At 45.0% G+C, this 17,573-nt stretch overlaps 1 long non-coding RNA gene across 1 annotated transcript in view; it reads right to left on the reverse strand.

Moving 5' to 3' along the window:
• Positions 1-4,987, reverse strand: part of LOC138429975 (uncharacterized) — a 43,935-nt gene extending 38,948 nt beyond the window's left edge. The window contains exon 1 of the long non-coding RNA XR_011252936.1: positions 4,724-4,987. This is a non-coding gene — a long non-coding RNA (uncharacterized lncRNA). The remainder of the gene's footprint in view (positions 1-4,723) is intronic.
• Between the last annotated feature and the right edge of the window lie 12,586 nt (positions 4,988-17,573).

Consider the following 17,573-nt stretch of genomic DNA (forward strand, 5'->3'; position numbering starts at 1 on the left):
TGCATGAAAGTGAAGACGCTCAGTCATGTCTGACTCCTAGCGACCCCATGGACTGCAGCCCACCAGGCTCCTCCGTCCATGGGACTCTCCAGGCATGATGGGGGAGGTGTTTCAATTGCTGAGCAGAGGGAGTGGGTGCTACTATATGGGCATGGAATAAAATCAGGGTGCTAAACTGCTTCTTAGAGAATCAGTGACCATAATTCTAATTCTTCTTTGGCCCCCACCTTAGCTAAATCATTTAACCTCCCTGAGGTCTTTTTATAATTATTTGTGAAATGTGAATTACAAACATCTCTGAAAATATGTAGTAAATGTGGTTTCCCATTCCACATGCTATTCTCTCTCCTTGAAATACATCTACAAAGTTCTTCCCTCTTCTCCTTCCCTTTCTCTCAGCAAATTCCTATATGCCTTTCAATACTTGGCTTAGAATCTGCTTCCTCCAAGTTCTCCAGACTGAAATGGTTGCCTTTCTCTGTCTTCCATAGCGCCCTGGCTCCCTTCCACCATGGCACTGATGCTCTCTTTCATTAAACAGTGAACTCCTTCTCAACAAAGTGTATCTTGACCACCATGAAACCCCCAGAACCTAGGAAGACAGGACCTAGTACATGACAGATTCTCAGAAAATTCTTGTTGAATGAATAAATCCCATACTCCATAATCCAAGCCATATTTTCTCATTCGCTTGCAATATGGCATATAGATTACACCTCTAGAAATAAGTCAGAGGCTATGAGATCAGAGAGTTGGGTCAGAAAGCAGAGCAAGGGGCAGGAGGTGCCACCACCCAGACACACCAAGACCTTGGCTCCAAGCAATCTCACTAAATGACACAGCAACCACGGAGGGGAGGGCACCCTTTCTGCCCCTTGCCAAGCTGTAAAAAGTGGTGGCAAGAAAGTGTGTCCAAATCTTCTTTCTCAGATCATGGAATCTAACCACCAGAATATTGATGAATCCCAGAGGAAAGTTGGAGGACAAAGTCGAACAGCAGCCAGTATTGTAGAGTCATCATGGGTCTTAAAGTTTATCTGGTCTACCTTCTGCTCTGTGCACAAACATCTCTGGACCCAGTCAGTCAGTCCCATTCATGGAAGGGTTTCAAAAATCTCAAGCCCTTAAGTTTTAAGTTGGCAAACAGAAAAACCTTGTGATTCCTCTGATACAGTGATGTTTTGAGAATAAACAGAACACTTATTATGCACAATGCACTCTCTTGGGAACCACAAGGAATACAAAGCACCTGTCCCCAAGAAAAGCTCATGATACAGACGGAGCAGAAAGGCCAGTTCAGCTGTGGACACAACTGAGGGCAGCTGTAGTAAGGACTGTAAGCTGAGCATCAGTGTGGGAGAGAAAGGCAAAAGCCAGACCTGGGGGTTTCTGCAGAACTGGCCTCATTCCTTTAAAAACCTCAACCAATTCAAATGACACACTTGATTCAAAAGAATCGACTGTTAGAAAAAAAAAAAGGGACAATCGGAAAAATTTCCATCTGGATTGGATTGGGTGAAAGCAAGGAATTATTTCTATTTTTAGGTCTCGAACAGTAATATTATGACATCTGAAATGTCCGTCTTTTTTTTTTTTCCCATCTTTTTTAGAGATGCAAAATCTAGTATGTATTGAGTTGGCCAAAAAGTTCATTTAAGGGAGTGCTGGCTCCCTTGAGTGAGCTCAAGAACCTGGTTTGTTTGCCCCTGTGTGGATCAGAGCTCCAAACATCAGCCTGGTGGGTAGAGACCCACCTGTGTTGGCCTGTTTCTCAAGGATATGGTAAGCGCTGAGCCAAGAGAGAAGGCAGACGACTACAAATACCGGACCCTGAATGCAGGCAGAGGGGGAGGGCACCAGGACCTACAGTGCTGACTCTTGCCTCAAGGACAGTCCCCTGAACCCTTCACTGGTGGACCCAGTCTCCGTCCAGACAGACCACCAGCCCCATGTGAGACACTGTTGCTTCCTTCTTGGGGACACATGGTCTTCTTGGGAATGTAGTTCCCACTGCTCCTTCTCCTCTGGATTCTCCAGCATCTCCAGAGAAAATAGATCAGAGATGACCACACGAGAGTGAGCCTTGGGGTCACTTGCCCAGGACCGCATCCACCTGCCTCTCCCCACCACCCCTCCCATCCCCAGACAGGATCCCACCTTGCCTGGCACTGTCTCTGCGAGGGAGTGGGCTACCTGGCGGGGCTAAATCGGCTGCTGCTGGCCCGTCAGTGCAGTCCCACAACTGTGCACCTCCCCAGGGCCAGGAGGGGCCTCTGCTGGAGTGGGGTGGGCTTTCAGGCCCTGCCAAAACATCCTACCACCTCATCTCAGGCCTGATTTGCCTCTGACTCACCCAGTTTTTCTGAGATCACAAAACAGTGAACCCTGGTCATATCTCCAGAATGGACTTGGTGTTCACTGCTGGGGTTAATTGCCCTGAACGACCTGAGAGTCTTCCTGAAACCACTGTGGTTCACTCGAGTGAGGCAGCAGGTTCCTCTCTCATAAGCTTATCTTCACCATGCAGCCCTGTTAAGTAATTGCTGAGGGTTGCAAAATCAAAGGGAAAATATTTACAATAAAGGTTGACCTAAAAAAGATCTAGACCGGGGTCAGTGTCCCTTCAGCTTGGCCTGACCAATTCCAGACAGAGCGCCTCAGAGGAAGGCAGGGCCTTGGGTACAAAGAGCATGGGTTTGGAGTAGGCAGAGGCCTGAGTTCAAATCCTGCCTCCCCACTTAACTAGTTGGGGCAACAGAGTTCATCTCAGATGAGATTTCCTATCTCAGAAGGTTTTGCAAAGGAATTGAGATTCGTGCAAGTGAGATGCTTGGCATGAAATAAACATGCTTGGCCTCCTCCTCCACCTCTACACATCAGATTCCTCACCTTTTAAAAATATTTACTTATTTATTTATTTGGCTGCATCAGGCCTTATGTGCAGCACCCAGGATCTTTTGTTGCAGCACACTAACTCTCTACTTACAATGTACACACTTAGTTGCTGCTCAGCATGTGGGATCTTAGTTCCCTGAACAGCAATAGAACCTAAGTCTCCTGCATTGCAAGGCAGATTCCTAACTACTGGACCACGAGGAAGTCCCCCAGCTTCCTCACCTTTTAGATTAAAAAGCTGGAGGAGGTGGGTCTCAAGGCCACTTTCAGCTCTGACTTCCTGCTGTTCCCTGAAATCACAGGGGTTGTAAGTTCCTCTCCTGTGGAGGATAGGGTGATGCATTCTGCATCCAGCTGCCCTCCTGGCCTCTAACTGACAGGCTCTGGGCTCGGCTGCCATTGTAAAACCACAGGGACACCAAAAGACCTGGGTGGAGGCCTGGTCGCACAGCCTGGACAGGCTCCTAGCCTCCCCTCTCCATCTCAAAGGGCTTCTCTGCTCCATGCACAGCAGGGGTTTGTCCTTTCTGATTTTGTGCACTCTCTCAAAGGTTACCAGCCGAGGACTTCCCTGGTGGCCCAATGGTTAAGAATCCGCCTGTCAATGTAGAGGACATGGGTTCGATCCCTGCTCCAGGAAGATTCCACATGCCGAGGGGAAACTAAGCCCATGCACCGCAACTACTGAAGCCCGCCCTGTAGAGCTCGTGCTCTGCAACAAGAAAAGCCACCGCAATGAGAAGCCCAAGCACAACTAGAGAGTCGTCCCCTCTCTCTGCAACTAGAGAAAGCCTGCAAGCAACAATGATCCCGTGCAGCCAAAACATGAGTAAGTAGTAATTTTGATAAAAAGGTTACCAGTTGGGTAGAAATGCATTATAAGACATTCAGACTTTAGCCATTGTCCTGATGGGCAGCTTAGTGGAGAGAACCACCCTCGGGCAGGTACTGGGAGATGAATTCACTCCTCGCAGGCTGATGGCTTTGGGCTCAAATGCTCCTCTAGTTCCTCACCCCTCCAATGACAAGCCGCCATATCCACTCTTGCTCTGTTGGGTGAGATTTTCCCATCAAATGGTAGATCTTGTGAATGTTTCTGAAAAATATGAAACTCTGGGAAAACGGGAGGGATTGTGGGGACTCCAGCTTGGGTCTCTAAACCAGACCTCCCATTCACCCTTCTGTTGTCCTGGGAAAACCCAAGACAAGAACTGGCCAAGCCCTTCACAGGAGGAATCACTGGGACTCTTTCTCTAACCCTTGGGGAGTGGCTGGCTGCCTTTCCACGGGAAAGCACATGGGATAAGCTGTGTGTCTCTCATGACCTCTAGGTGAGTGACCACATGCTCCCTGTACCCAGGCCATTTCAGTTTATTCTCGTTACCCAGAGTAATCATTAACAGCACCTCCTTTTATTTTCAAAATAGCACCCCAGCTGTGCAAAAAGGTATACGGTCACCATCCCTCCACGCCAAGTACTACGTCTACAGCCAAGCTGGATTGCCTTGACCTTGCATGCTCAGTCGCGTCTGACTCTTTGCAACCCAGTGGACTATAACCTGCCAGGTTCCGCTGCTCATGGAATTTTCTAGACAAGAATACTGGGATGGGTTGCCGTTTCCTATCACAGGGGATCTTCCTGACCCAGGGATCGAAACTGCATCTTTGGTGTCTCCTGCATTGTCAGGCAGATTCTTTACCAACAGCACTACCTGGGAACCTCTGCAATGATTCATCATCTGATGCAGATGTCACCCCCATTGCACTTCTGCAAGAGGGGACACGGTTTCAAGGGGGATCAGAGGGTGTCAGGCCCAGACGTACTCACCAGCCTCCTAAGAGCAGGGGCACAGTGCTGTTCTGTGGCCCTTGGAGACAGGTTCCTTCCTCTCCTCAATTCCTTGCTCATCCAGCTCCATCCGAAGGCTCAGCTCTGCCAGTACCAGCATGGCCCGCCGCTCACCCAGAGCTGCCCCCAGCTGGGCCTCCCAGGTCTCAGAGCTGCTTCCGTTTGAGAACCGCCCGGGAGCCAAGGACATTCTGTGCCGAACAGACTGAAGCTCCTCATCCCCAGGGCTGACTGTTCTCAGCTGTTACTACATCATGACAAGAGAAACTTGAAGGAAGGCTTGGGATGCCACAGATAGTTGAACTGTTGATGTTTAAACATATTTTTCCCTCTCAGCCAGCAATTCTGTGGTTTCTCTTATTGGGTTGGAAGCCCTCTAGAACACTTCATGTTGACAGCAGTTTGTAATTATGTCACTTCCACCCCCTCATGTGCCCAAGAGGGGCCTCACAGAACAAGCACTCGTCCCATTTCACAGATAGGGAGACTAAGTTCAGAACAGGCAAAAGATGCTGATCTTTCACTTGACCTAGCCACGCAGGCTTCCTTCTAATCAAGACTTTGACTAAATCGTTCTCACACACACATACACACGCTTACACAAACTCGAACCGTTTCCCAGGGGACCTTGTATGGTTTCCCCTCTCTGGTTTTACTCGTGATACTTTCCTACCTCCTGGCTATAAATACCCCGAGGTCAAAGACGTCTCTTGGTTTCACTCCATCAGCCAAAGAAGTAGTCACTCAGAAGCAGACAGCAGGGAGCAGCCACAAAGGGAGAGGCGGCAGGTCTGCTCCGTCCAGGACAGAGGGGTTATTTCCTTTGTGTTTTGCTTTTCAGAAGCAGCCACCAGAATTCTGTCCGGGAAAGTCAAGCCCCGTCACGCACGCTTGTGCCCCAGGGCTTGGGCTGGATAAGCAAGGGTGGGAAAAGCACTCTCATTTTGAAGCCTGCCTAAACCAAGGCTGGTGGAGGTGAGGCCCCTGTATGGCCAACCACTGGACCAGCTGTAAAAACCCACCTCCAGCCTTTTCAGATGGGGGTTCAAGGCCACACCCCAGGGAAGCTATTTCTTCTAAATACCACTGTCTTCTCTTCCTCTTTCCTCACTTTCAGGGTAAATTCTTCCTCTATGTTTCATAGACTTTGAATTAATGTTTCTCTTATTACAAATTTATTATTTATAATATAATTATTATTTATCATATAATTGTGTTATTTATATTAGAGCTTCCCTAGTGGCTCAGATGGTAAAGCATCTGCCTTCAAGGCAGGACACCCAGGTTCAACTCTCATTTCTCCTTCTGAACTCATCTGTTGCCCCATCATGAAGCCAGTGGGAAACTCCTCTGTACACTCAAAGAAAGTGAGAGTGAAAAAGGGGAATGAGGCCTTAGCAGTGTTTTGAAAATAGTCTTGGCTGTCCAGAGCCCACTGTGAAGAGAAAGGCCAGGGAGAAGAGCCTTCCCTTCCCTGAGCAAGAGCAGGACAATCCAGGGCTCCCCTCCATGCAACATGCCAAGGCCCTGAAGAATACAGTCACACAGGTCCCCGGGCACCTTCTGGATGCTGGAAATCACATGGCCATAGGCACCCAGAGGTCCCAAAGCCAGGAACCTGCACCCATACAGACCTTGCAGGGAGATCTTGCTTTCCCCAGCCCCAAAAACTAACATAGTTAATGCCTACTCTGACCTGTGACCTGCTGCTGGCCTGCCCTAGTGCCCCCACCACTACCACCACCACTCCCAGGCCTCACGGTGGTCTGCTTCCGTGGTCATGCCCGTGTGGTAGTAGATCGCATTATCAGCCCTGTTCTTGCCTTCCTGTGCCCGTAGCCCAGCCATGGAAGGGTGCTCTTTGCCATCCCTTGGCTTTAGGTTTGGCCATGTGACTTGCATTGGCCATAAGTGTGTGGACAGAAAGACCAAACAGCAGCCCTGAGCCTGGGCCTTGGGAGTCTTGCATGTTTCCACTTGCCCCTTTGTACTCCCATCATCATCAGAAGAGTCTACTGCCAGATCATTGCTGTCGCTTAGCCTGGGACCCCCAATGAACAATTATGGCAAGGACTGAGCCCCGTCAGCACCAACAGACCTATAGACTGAACCTGAGCCACCCCAACTGACCCTCAAATCCATGAATATAAACACGTATGATTGTGTGCTGCTGAGGTTTTTGCAGTTATTTGTTAACACAGCAAGGGCTAGCCAATACACCTGTTTCCTTGCCTCTAGTCTCTTTAAGACTATGAGTTACACAAAGGCTGCAACCAATGCTTGTTTTTATATTGTTTCCCAAGAGCACATAGCAATTATTTAATAAATGTCTTTTGAACATGGGAAGAAATGCACAGATGAACACCTAGACTAGTCCAGTTACCAGATCAGACTTCTGGAATCCTCTGACCCAAAGATCATCACAGAACACATCAACGATTACACACTAGGTATCCCAAGGACAGATCCACTCATATGCAAGGCTAGGCCAGCATTAGACCAGCCCTCATAACAGGCAATGGGGGACTTCCCTGGTGGTTCAATGGTGAAGAATCTGACCTGCCAATGCAGGAAACATAGGTTGTTATCCCTGGTCCAGATTCCTCATGCTGCAAGGCAATTAAGCCCACACTCTGCAACTACTGAGTCCATGCATCCCAGAGCCCATGCTCTGCAACAAGAGAAGCTGCTGCATTGAGAAGCCTCAACTAGAGCGCATCCCCTCTCACCACAGCTAGAGAAAGCCCAAGCACAATGAAGACCCAGTGCAGCAACAAAGATCCAGTGCAGCCAAAAAAAATAAAATTTTTTTTAAAAAAATTTTAATCTTAAGAAAACAGGCAATGGAACAGGTAAAGCATCCCTTGGGGATTGTATTTAGCTGTCCCTTAACTGAACTAGTATTCTCAGCTGCCCTCTTAAGCTTCAGAGACAAATAGCCTCTCTTGGAGGCAATCCTTGGTGATCTGCTAGCCATCTGTGCCCTGAACTGCCCTCACTCTCTGATGAAGTGCCTTCACTCCACACCCCTCCACCTGCCTCATGATGTTACGGACTGCATGTATGCATCCTCCCAAAAGTTCACATGTTGAAACCCTAACCCCCGAAGTGATGTTATTTGGAGGTGGAGCCTTTGGGAGGTGATTAGGTCGTGATGATGGTGCCCTGATCAATGAGATTAGTGCCCTAATAAGAGACACAGGAATTCGCTCCTCTCTCTGCCGTAAGAGAAAACAGCAAGAAGACAGTCATCTACGAACCTGCACATGGGTCTTCATTAGACACTGAATCTGCTGGCATCTTGATCTGGGATTTCCCAACCTTCAGAACTGTGAGATATAAATTTCTGTTGTTTAAGGCACACAGTCTACTATAATTTGTTAGTAATTACAGCCTGAAAGGATTGAGACACATGGGATGGCAAGTATTCTAAGAGGATCACATTGGTTCAAAACAAAAGGAGGCCAGGAGAACAGATGTCGCCCTGCTGAGAAATAGAGGACGCTGGACCAGCAGACTGTCCCCCATCCTCTGCTCTCCCAGACTTGATAGCTCTGGTATGAAGGGAGGGGCATCAGCATTGCTCAGGGACCTGACAAGATACCCCACAGCATAGGGGTTTGTGATGTGGGACATGGGGGCCCCTGAAAGGGACAGGCTAAGTAGGGTATAGATGGGAAGATAGAACCTGCAGATGACTGACTCCCCTGGTCAGCTCCATGGCCCAGGGAGCCCAACCCACACACCTGAGAGAGAGAAAGGAGCCCTCCACAGAGGGTGAGCAGCCCAGACTAAGGGCAGGGTGGGTGGGCCCTGACTGAGACAAGGGCTCTTTTCTCTTCCCCACTGCCCATGACCTGACATATGTCCTCTTCCAAAGAGGAGCATGAAGGGAGATGGAGAGGCCAGCTTGACCTGGAATGTTCAATGATATCGATATTCATGGAAACAAGGTTACTTCCAGCCCAGGTCCTGTAGCAGCCTGAGCGGTCCCCAGAGAGCTACGGAAGTTGTAAGATCTCATCTCTGCAGGGGAAAGTCCCATGTCCTGAACCTTCGTGGACCTTGGTGGTGAGGTAACCTTGACTGTGTAACAGCTCCGCTATTTTTGGAAACCTGCTTGGGGTGAACGCTTATAAATTATGTGTCTATGACTTGAAAGGCAACTCCAGATCTTTTAGAGGTTGAGAAATAACCCTTGACAGTTTTCTCTTCGTCTGGAACTTGTATCTCTATTTTAAGCAAATGAACAGCCCCATGTCTAATGTAGATCCATAAAGATGGAGTTGGCTGGTCTCGAATTATGAATGAGCCTGGTGGTTGAGGGAAGTACGGCTTCCCAACACTGCTGGGAACCTGGGGACCCAGAGCATCATCTTCTGAGCCAACCCAGAGAGCTGCTGAACTGAGCTGACCGTCTTACGCAGACAGCCAAGAAGCACGGACACCATCCCATGTGGGACATAGAAGCGAGTCCCTTTGCATTCAGTGTCAGTGAAAAGAGGATGCCGCAGCCCTACTGCTCTACAGAAATGCTTCTGGTTTCGCTTTCAACTAATGATCCAGTACAGTGAGGTTCCTGGGCGCGTGACAGGCTCCACACGTTCACCAAGAACCCGGAGGTCACGCTAAACTCAGAAAATGTTCCCTTGTGCTTTGGTTATGTTTTGATTCTGAGTTTCCAAAGCTGGGAACCAAATGGCTTCATGAAAGGGTAAGATCCAGGCCTCTATTATCCTCGAGCCTGTCATCGGTACAAGCGATGTTACACAGGTGAAATCATCCACTGAAGATGTGTTAGGAAGGATGTCGCCCACTGTAAAAATGGCATGTTTCATCCCTGGGGGCCAGCACAGTAAATGGGAATGAAGAGCAGGTTGATGTTATGATTTAAAGCTTACTTGAAGGTAATGTTTCCAGAATGTTCGGAGCACACGAGGCAAAGGAAGAAGCCTGTGGATAGAGATTAACCTCTTTGCCTTCTCTGCACTTTTGGCCTTAATTTTCTCTGCTATACAAAATGGCAGAAGGTACTACTCAAAAGTGGGGGGTTGGAGGGTATCAGGAGTTCCATGCCCTGTGGCCACAGGCTAAGCCTGGTCACAAGTAACTGCTATGCTAGAACATTCATGATACACCTATTTCTTCAGACTTCCATTAAATGAAACAAATATTTATTAACTGTTCAATCTGATAAAAAAAAAAAAAAAAGATTGAGTAGCAGGATTTCCCTGGTGGTCCAGTGGCTAAGACTTGGAGCTCCCAGTGCAGGGGGCCCAGGGTCAATCCCTGGTCAGGGAACTAGATCCCACGTGTGACAACTAAATTTCCTGCATGCTGCAACTAAGACCTGGTGCAGCCAAATAAATAATTAAAAAAAAAAAAAAAAGATTGAGTAGCTGTGTAAGGCTTAGACTGAATTCTCACAAGTTTCAAATAAGGAGACTCACATAAACGAGTGTGACGTGATCAGAGACTGAAGGCTTAAGGAGCTAACGCAAAGTATAGATTGGAGACACACTGTCCCGGGGCCTGAGGCAGGTGGTTTGGCTTGTCTGGATCTCATTGTGAAGAAATCATAGCCCCCATCTAGCCATCGTATATGACAGCTCTAAACATCCCAAGCCAGCCAGGAGGGACACAAGTCCAGGTGCACCTGTGACCTAGAGGGCAGCCCCACACGGGCACCAAGAGATGGCCCAGATCAGATCCCTGGGCTGCAGCAGGGTGAATTTCCTGCGAGGGAGCCATGGATACAGGAGGGAGGAGAGAAAAGGGTGCTTATTAGTTTGAAGGCTCCTGCCCCCAGCAGCAGAGGTGAGGGAAAAGAGCAGCACTCGAGACAAAAGAAGAGCAGAGACAAAGAAAAGGTGAGGGACAGCAGCTATGGAGAGGGATTGAAAAAACTCTTGAAAAGTGCTAGGCTCTCAGGGAAACAGGAAACGAAAGCCAGAATTAATTGATCAACAGGCTGAGCCTTCGACCAAAGCCAAGGTTTATTAGACGACCCCTGGTGCACTGCGGCAGTGCCTTTTCTCTGGGCTTTTCTCTTAGCTGATGCTCAGGACTACCCTACAAGATAAATCAGGGATCGTTTCCCTGTTCTATAGATGGGGAACGCCCAGCCGTGGCAGCCAGGAGCTCGCCCGCTGTTGGCCGCTGATGGTCGCGTGGTCATTATAGAGTCTGCCTTCTCGCCAGGGGACCCTAGAGCCCCATTTTGAACTGAATCCCAAAATATAGATTTTTCAGAGTCTGAAGATTTTCTAAAACTCTTGAAACCAAGACATCAAAATACTCTCCAAACAGAATTGTCCTTTTATCCATTTCTGGAAACTTCTATAGAGAAGACCACCAGATAGCCCTTTGCCTGTGGGTGGGGGCAAGCACCGGAGGTCAGATGGAATTTAAAAAGCCCCTCATCAATCAATGTAAGGAGGTCGGCTCTCCCTGCTGTCAAAAGGTCGCTTTTCAAACCCAGGGTATAAAAAAAATTAGGTCTACAGCAATGTTGAACTTCAAGGTGGGGTAAACACACACGCTCTCTCAACTGAGACTTTTCACTTGAGAACTACATGTAAGTTCTGGGTGTACCAATGGTTCCGAGAAGGAAGGATTCCGGGCCACAACTGTAGACCAAAGGAAATTTAAAGGGCACTGGGGACTTCCCTGGTGGTCCAGCGGTTAAGAATGCAATGCAGGGGACTTGGGTTTGATCCATGGTTGGGGAACTAAGATCCCACATGCTGCAGGGCAGCTAAGCCTGAGCGCCACAGCGAGAGTCTGTGTGTCACAAGGAAGATCCCACATGCTACAATTAAGACCTGATGAAGCCCAATTATTTTTTTACATTGCCTTGTTTATTGCACCCTGGTCAGTACTTGACTAGTTTAATTTATAGAGAGGTGATCAAATAGGTAAATATATGAGAGGCATTTAGATATTCTGGTGTGTCATTGTCTTACTACAATTTTTTTTAATTTATTTTTTTATTGAAGGATAACTGCTTTACAGAATTTTGCTGTTTTCTGTCAAACCTCAACATGAATCAGCCATAAGTATACATGTAGCCCCTCCCTTTTGAAACTCTCCCCATTTCCCTCCCCATCCCACCCCTCTAGCTTGATACAGAGCCCCTGATTGAGTTTTCTGAGCCATATAGCAAATTCCAGTTGGTGATCTATTTTACATATGGTAATGTAAGCTTCCATGTTACTCTTTCCATACATCTCACCCTCTCCTCCCCTCTCCCCACATCCATAAGTCTATTTTCTATGTCTGTTTCTCCACTGTTGCCCTGTAAATAAATTCTTTAGTACCGTTTTTCTAGATTCCATATATATGTGTTAGAATACGGTATTTATCTTTCTCTTTCTGACTTACTTCACTCTGTATAATAGGTTCTAGGTTCATCCACCTCATTAGAACTGACTCAAATGTGTTCCTTTTTATGACTGAGTAATATTCCATTGTGTATATGTACTACAGCTTCTTTATCCATTCATCTACTGGACATCTAGGCTGCTCCCATGTTCCAGCTATTGTAAATAGCGCTGCAGTGAACACTGGGATACATGTGTCTCTTTCAATTTTGGTTTCCTCAGGTATAGGCCTAGGAGTGGGATTGCTGGGTCATATGGTGGTTTTATTCCTAGTTTTTTTTAAGGAATCTCCATCTTCCATAGTGGCTGTATCAATTTACATTCCCACCAACAGTGCAAGAGCTTTCCCTTTTCTCCACACCCTCTCCAGCGTTTGTTGTTTGTAGACGTTTTTGATGATGGCCATTCTGACTGGTGTGAGATGATATCTCATTATAGTTTTCATTTGCATTTCTCTAATAATGAGCAATGTTGAGCATCTTTTCATGTGTTTATTAGCCATCCATTTGTCTTCTTTGGAGAAATGTCTGTTTAGGTCTTTTCCCCACTTTTTGATAGGGTTGTTTATTTTACTGGTGTTGAGTTGTGTGAGCTGCTTGTATATTTTGGAAATTAATCCTTTGTCATTGTTTCATTTGCTATTATTTTCTTGTATTATTTCTTCTATTTCTTGCTATTATTCATTCTGAGGGTTGTCTTTTCACCTTGCTTATAGTTTCTGTTGCTGTGCAAAAGCTTTTAAGTTTAATCAGGTCCCACTTGTTTACTTTTGTTTTTATTTCCATTACTCTATGGGGTGAGTCACAGAGGATCTTGCTTTGATTTACATCATCAAGTGGTCTGCCTATGTTTTCCTCTAAGAGTTTTATAGTTTCTGGTCTTACATTTAGGTCTTTAACCATTTTGAGTTTATCTTTGTGTATGGTGTTAGGAAGTGTTCTAATTTCATTCTTTTACATGTAGCTGTCCAGTTTTCTCAGCACCATTTATTGAAGAGGCTGTCTTTGCACCATTGTCTTTTCATCCCTCCTTTGTCAAAAACAAGGTACCCATAGGTGCATGGGTTTATTTCTGGGCTTTCTATCTTGTTCCATTTGTCTGTATTTGTTTCTGTGCCAGTACCATACTGTCTTGATGACTGTAGCTTTGTAGTATAATCTGAAGTCAGGAAGGTTGATTCCTCCAGCTCTATTCTCCTTCCTCAAGACCGCTTTGGCTATTTGGGGTCTTTTGTGTTTCCATATGAATTGTGAAACTTTTTATTCTAGTTCTGTGCAAAATGCCATTGGTAATTTGATAGGGATCACACTGAATCTGTAGATTGCATTTGGTATTATAGTCATTTTCAAAATATCGATTCTTCCTACCCAGGAACATGGAATATCTCTCCATCTGTTTATGTTGTCTTTGATTTCTTTCATTCAGTTCAGTTCAGTTCAGTCCCTCAGTCATGTCGAACTCTTTTCGACCCCATGAATTGCAGCACACCAGGCCTCCCTGTCCATCACCACCTCGTGGAGTTTACTCAGACTCATGTCCATCAAGTCAGTGCTGCCATCCAGCCATCTCATTCTCTGTTGTCCCCTTCTCCTCCTGCCCCCAATCCCTCCCAGCATCAGAGTCTTTTCCAATGAGTCAACTCTTCGCATGAGGTGGCCAAAGTACTGGAGTTTCAGCTTCAGCATCATTCCCTCCAAAGAAATCCAGGGCTGATCTCCTTCAGAATGGACTGGTTGGATCTCCTTGCAGTCCAAGGGAGTCTCAAGAGTCTTCTCCAACACCACAGTTCAAAAGCATCAATTCTTCAGCGCTCAGGTTTCTTCACTGTCCAACTCTCACATCCATACATGACCACTGGAAACACCATAGCCTTGATTAGACGGACCTTTGTTGGCAAAGTAATGTCTCTGCTTTTGAATATGTTATCTAGGTTGGTCATAACTTTTCTTCCCGTCTTTTAATTTCATGGCTGCAATCACCTTCTGCAGTGATTTTGGAGCCCCAAAAAATAAAGTCTGACACTGTTTCCACTGTTTCCACATCTATTTGCCATGAAGTGATGGGACCAGATGCCATGATCTTCGTTTTCTGAATGTTGAGCTTTAAGCCAACTTTTTCACTCTCCTCTTTCACTTTCATCAAGAGGCTTTTGAGTCCCTCTTCACTTTCTGCCATAAGGGTGGTGTCATCTGCATATCTGAGGTTATTGATATTTCTCCTGGCAATCTTGATTCCAGCTTCTTTGGGGTCTTATAATTTTCTGTTTACAGTTCTTTTATCTCCTTAGGTAGGTTTATTCCCAGATACTTAACTATTTTAGTTGCAATGGTGAATGGGATTGATTCCTTAATTTCTCTTTCTGATTTTTCAGTGTTAGTATATAGAAATACAAGTGATTTCTGTGTGTTGATTTTGTATCCTGCAACTTTGCTAAATTCACTGATTAGCTCTAGTAATTTTCTGATACTATCTTCAGGGTTTTCTATGTACAGTATCGTGTCATCTGCAAATAGTGAGAACTTTACTTCTTCTTTTCCAATCTGGATTCCTTTAACTTCTTTTTCTTCTCTGATTGCTGTAGCTAAGACTTCCAGAACTATGTTGAACAGCAGTGATGAAAGTGGACACCCTTGTCTTGTTTCTGATCTTAGGGGGAATGCTTTCAGTTTTTCACCATTGAGAATAATGTTTGCTGTAGGCTTATCATATATGGCCTTTACTATGTTGAGGTAGGTTCCTTCTATACCCATTTTTTGAAGAGTTTTAACTATAAATGGGTGCTGAATTTCATCAAATGCTTTTTCTGCCAGAGAAGGCAATGGCACCCCACTCCAGTACTCTTGCCTGGAAAATCCCATGGATGCAGGAGCCTGGTAGGCTGCAGTCCATGGAGTCGCTGAGAACTGGACACGACTGAACGACTTCACTTTCACTCTTCACATCATGCATTAGAGAAGGAAATGTCAACCCACTCCAGTGTTCTTGCCTGGAGAATCCCAGGGATGGGGGAGCCTGGTGGGCTTCTGTCTATGGGGTCGCACAGAGTCAGATATGACTGAAGCGACTTAGCAGCAGCAGCAGCAGCTATTTCTGCATCTATTGAGATTATCATATGGTTTTTATCTTTCAATTTGTTAATAAGGTGTATCACATTGATTGATTTTTATATATTGATGAATCCTTGCATCTCTGGAATACACCCAACTTGATCATGGTGTATGAGCTTTTAGATGTGTTGCTGAATTCTGTTTGCTAAAATTTTGCTGAAGAATTTTGCATCTATGTTCATCAGTGATATTGGCCTGTAGTTTTCTTTTTGCATTGTCTTTGTCTGGTTTTGGTATCAGGGTGATGGCGGTCTCATAGAATGAGTTTGGAAGTGTTCCTTCCTCTGTAATTTTTTGAAAGAGTGTTAGAAGGATAGGCATTACCTCTTCTCTAAATGTTTGACAGAATTCTCCTGTGAAGCCTTCTTGTCCGGGCTTTTGTTTTTTGGAAGATTTTTTTTATCAGTTTCAATTTCAGTGCTTGTAATTTGGTTGTTCGTAATTTCTGTTTCTTCCTGGTTCAGTCTTGGAAGATTGAACTTTTCTAATAATCTGTCCATTTCTTCCAGGTTATCCGTTTTATTGCCATATAGTTGTTCATAATAGTCTCTTATAATCCTTTGTATTTCTGCATTGTCTGTTGTAACCTCTCCTTTTTCATTTCTAATTTTGTTGATTTGATTCTTCTCTCTTTTTTTCTTGATGAGTCTGGCTAAAGGTTTGTCAATTTTGTTTATCTTCTCAAAGAACCAGCTTTTGGTTTTATGAATCTTTACTATTGTTTCTTTCATTTCTTTTTCATTTATTTCTGCTCAGATCTTTATGATTTCTTTCCTTCTTCTAATTTTGGGTTTTTTTGTTCTTCTTTTTCCAGTTGTTTTAGGTGTAAAGTTAGATTGTCTATTTGATGTTTTTCTTGTTTCTTGAGGTAGGATTGTATCGCTATAAACTTCCTTCCTAGAACTTCTTTTGCTGCATTCCATAGGTTTTGAGTTGTCAAGTTTTCATTGTCATTTGTTTCTAGAAATTTTTAAAATTTCCTTTTGATTTCTTCAGTAACTTGTTGGTTATTTAGAAACGTGTTGTTTAATCTCCATGTATTTGTGTTTCTTACGACTTTTTTTCTTGTAATTGATATCTAGTCTCATAGCGTTGTAGTTGGTGAAGATTCTTGATACAATTTTAATTTCCTTAAATTTACTGAGGCTTGATTTGTGAAAAAAGATGTGGTCTATCCTGGAGAATGTTCCATGTGCACTTGAGAAGAAGGTGTATTCTTCTGCATTTGGATGGAATGTCCTAAAGATATCAATGAGATCCATCTCATCTAACGTATCATTTAAGACTTGTGTTTCCTTATCAATTTTCTGTTTTGATGAGCTGTCCATTTGTGTGAGTGGGGTGTTAAAATCTACTATTATTGTGTCACTCTCAATTTCTCCTTTTATGTCTGCTAGTGTTTGTCTTATATATCGAGATGCCCCTATTTTGGATGCATAGATATTTACAACTGCTATGTCTTCCTCTTAGATTGATCCCTTGATCATTATGTAGTATCCTTCCTTATCTCTTGTAATCTTTATTTTAAGGTCTATTTTGTCTGATATGAGGATTGCTACTTCAGCTTTCTTTTGCTTCCCATTTGCATGGAATATATTTTTCCATCCTCTCACTTTCAGTCTATATGTGTCTTGACGACTGAAGTGGGTTTCTTGTAGACAGCAGGTCTTGTTTTTGCATCCATTAAGCCAGTCTGTCTTTTGGTTGGAGCATTTAATCCATTTACATTTAAAGTAATTATTGATATATATGTTCCTACTGCCATTTTCACTCCTTGGAAGGAAAGTTATGACCAATGTAAACAGCATATTAAAAGGCAAAGACATTACTTTGCCAACAAAGGTCAGTCTAGTCAAGGCTATGGTTTTTCCAGTGGTCATGTATGGATGTGAGAGTTGGACCATAAAGAAAGCTGAATGCGAAAGAATTGATGCTTCTGAACTGTGGTGTTGCAGAAGACTCTTGAGAGTCCCTTGGACTGCAAGGAGATCCAATCAGTCCATCCTAAAGGAGATCGGTCCTGAGTGTTCATTGGAAGGACTGCTGTTGAAGCTGAAACTCCAATACTTTGGCCACCTGATTCAAAGAACTGACTCATTTGCTGGGAAAGATAGGTGGGAGGAGAAGGGGATGACAGAGGATGAGATGGTTGGATGGCATCACCAAATCAATGGACATGAGTTTGGGTAAACTCTGGGAGTTGGTGATGGACAGGGAGGGCTGGCATGCTGCAGACTGTGGTGTCGCAAAAAGTCAGACACAACTGAGTGACTGAACTGAACTGAATTGCCATTTTCTTAATTGTTTGGGGTTGATTTTATAGATCTTTTTTCTTCTCTT

Source organism: Ovis canadensis, chromosome 25 (assembly GCF_042477335.2).
Source record: "Ovis canadensis isolate MfBH-ARS-UI-01 breed Bighorn chromosome 25, ARS-UI_OviCan_v2, whole genome shotgun sequence".
Lineage (NCBI taxonomy): Eukaryota > Metazoa > Chordata > Mammalia > Artiodactyla > Bovidae > Ovis > Ovis canadensis.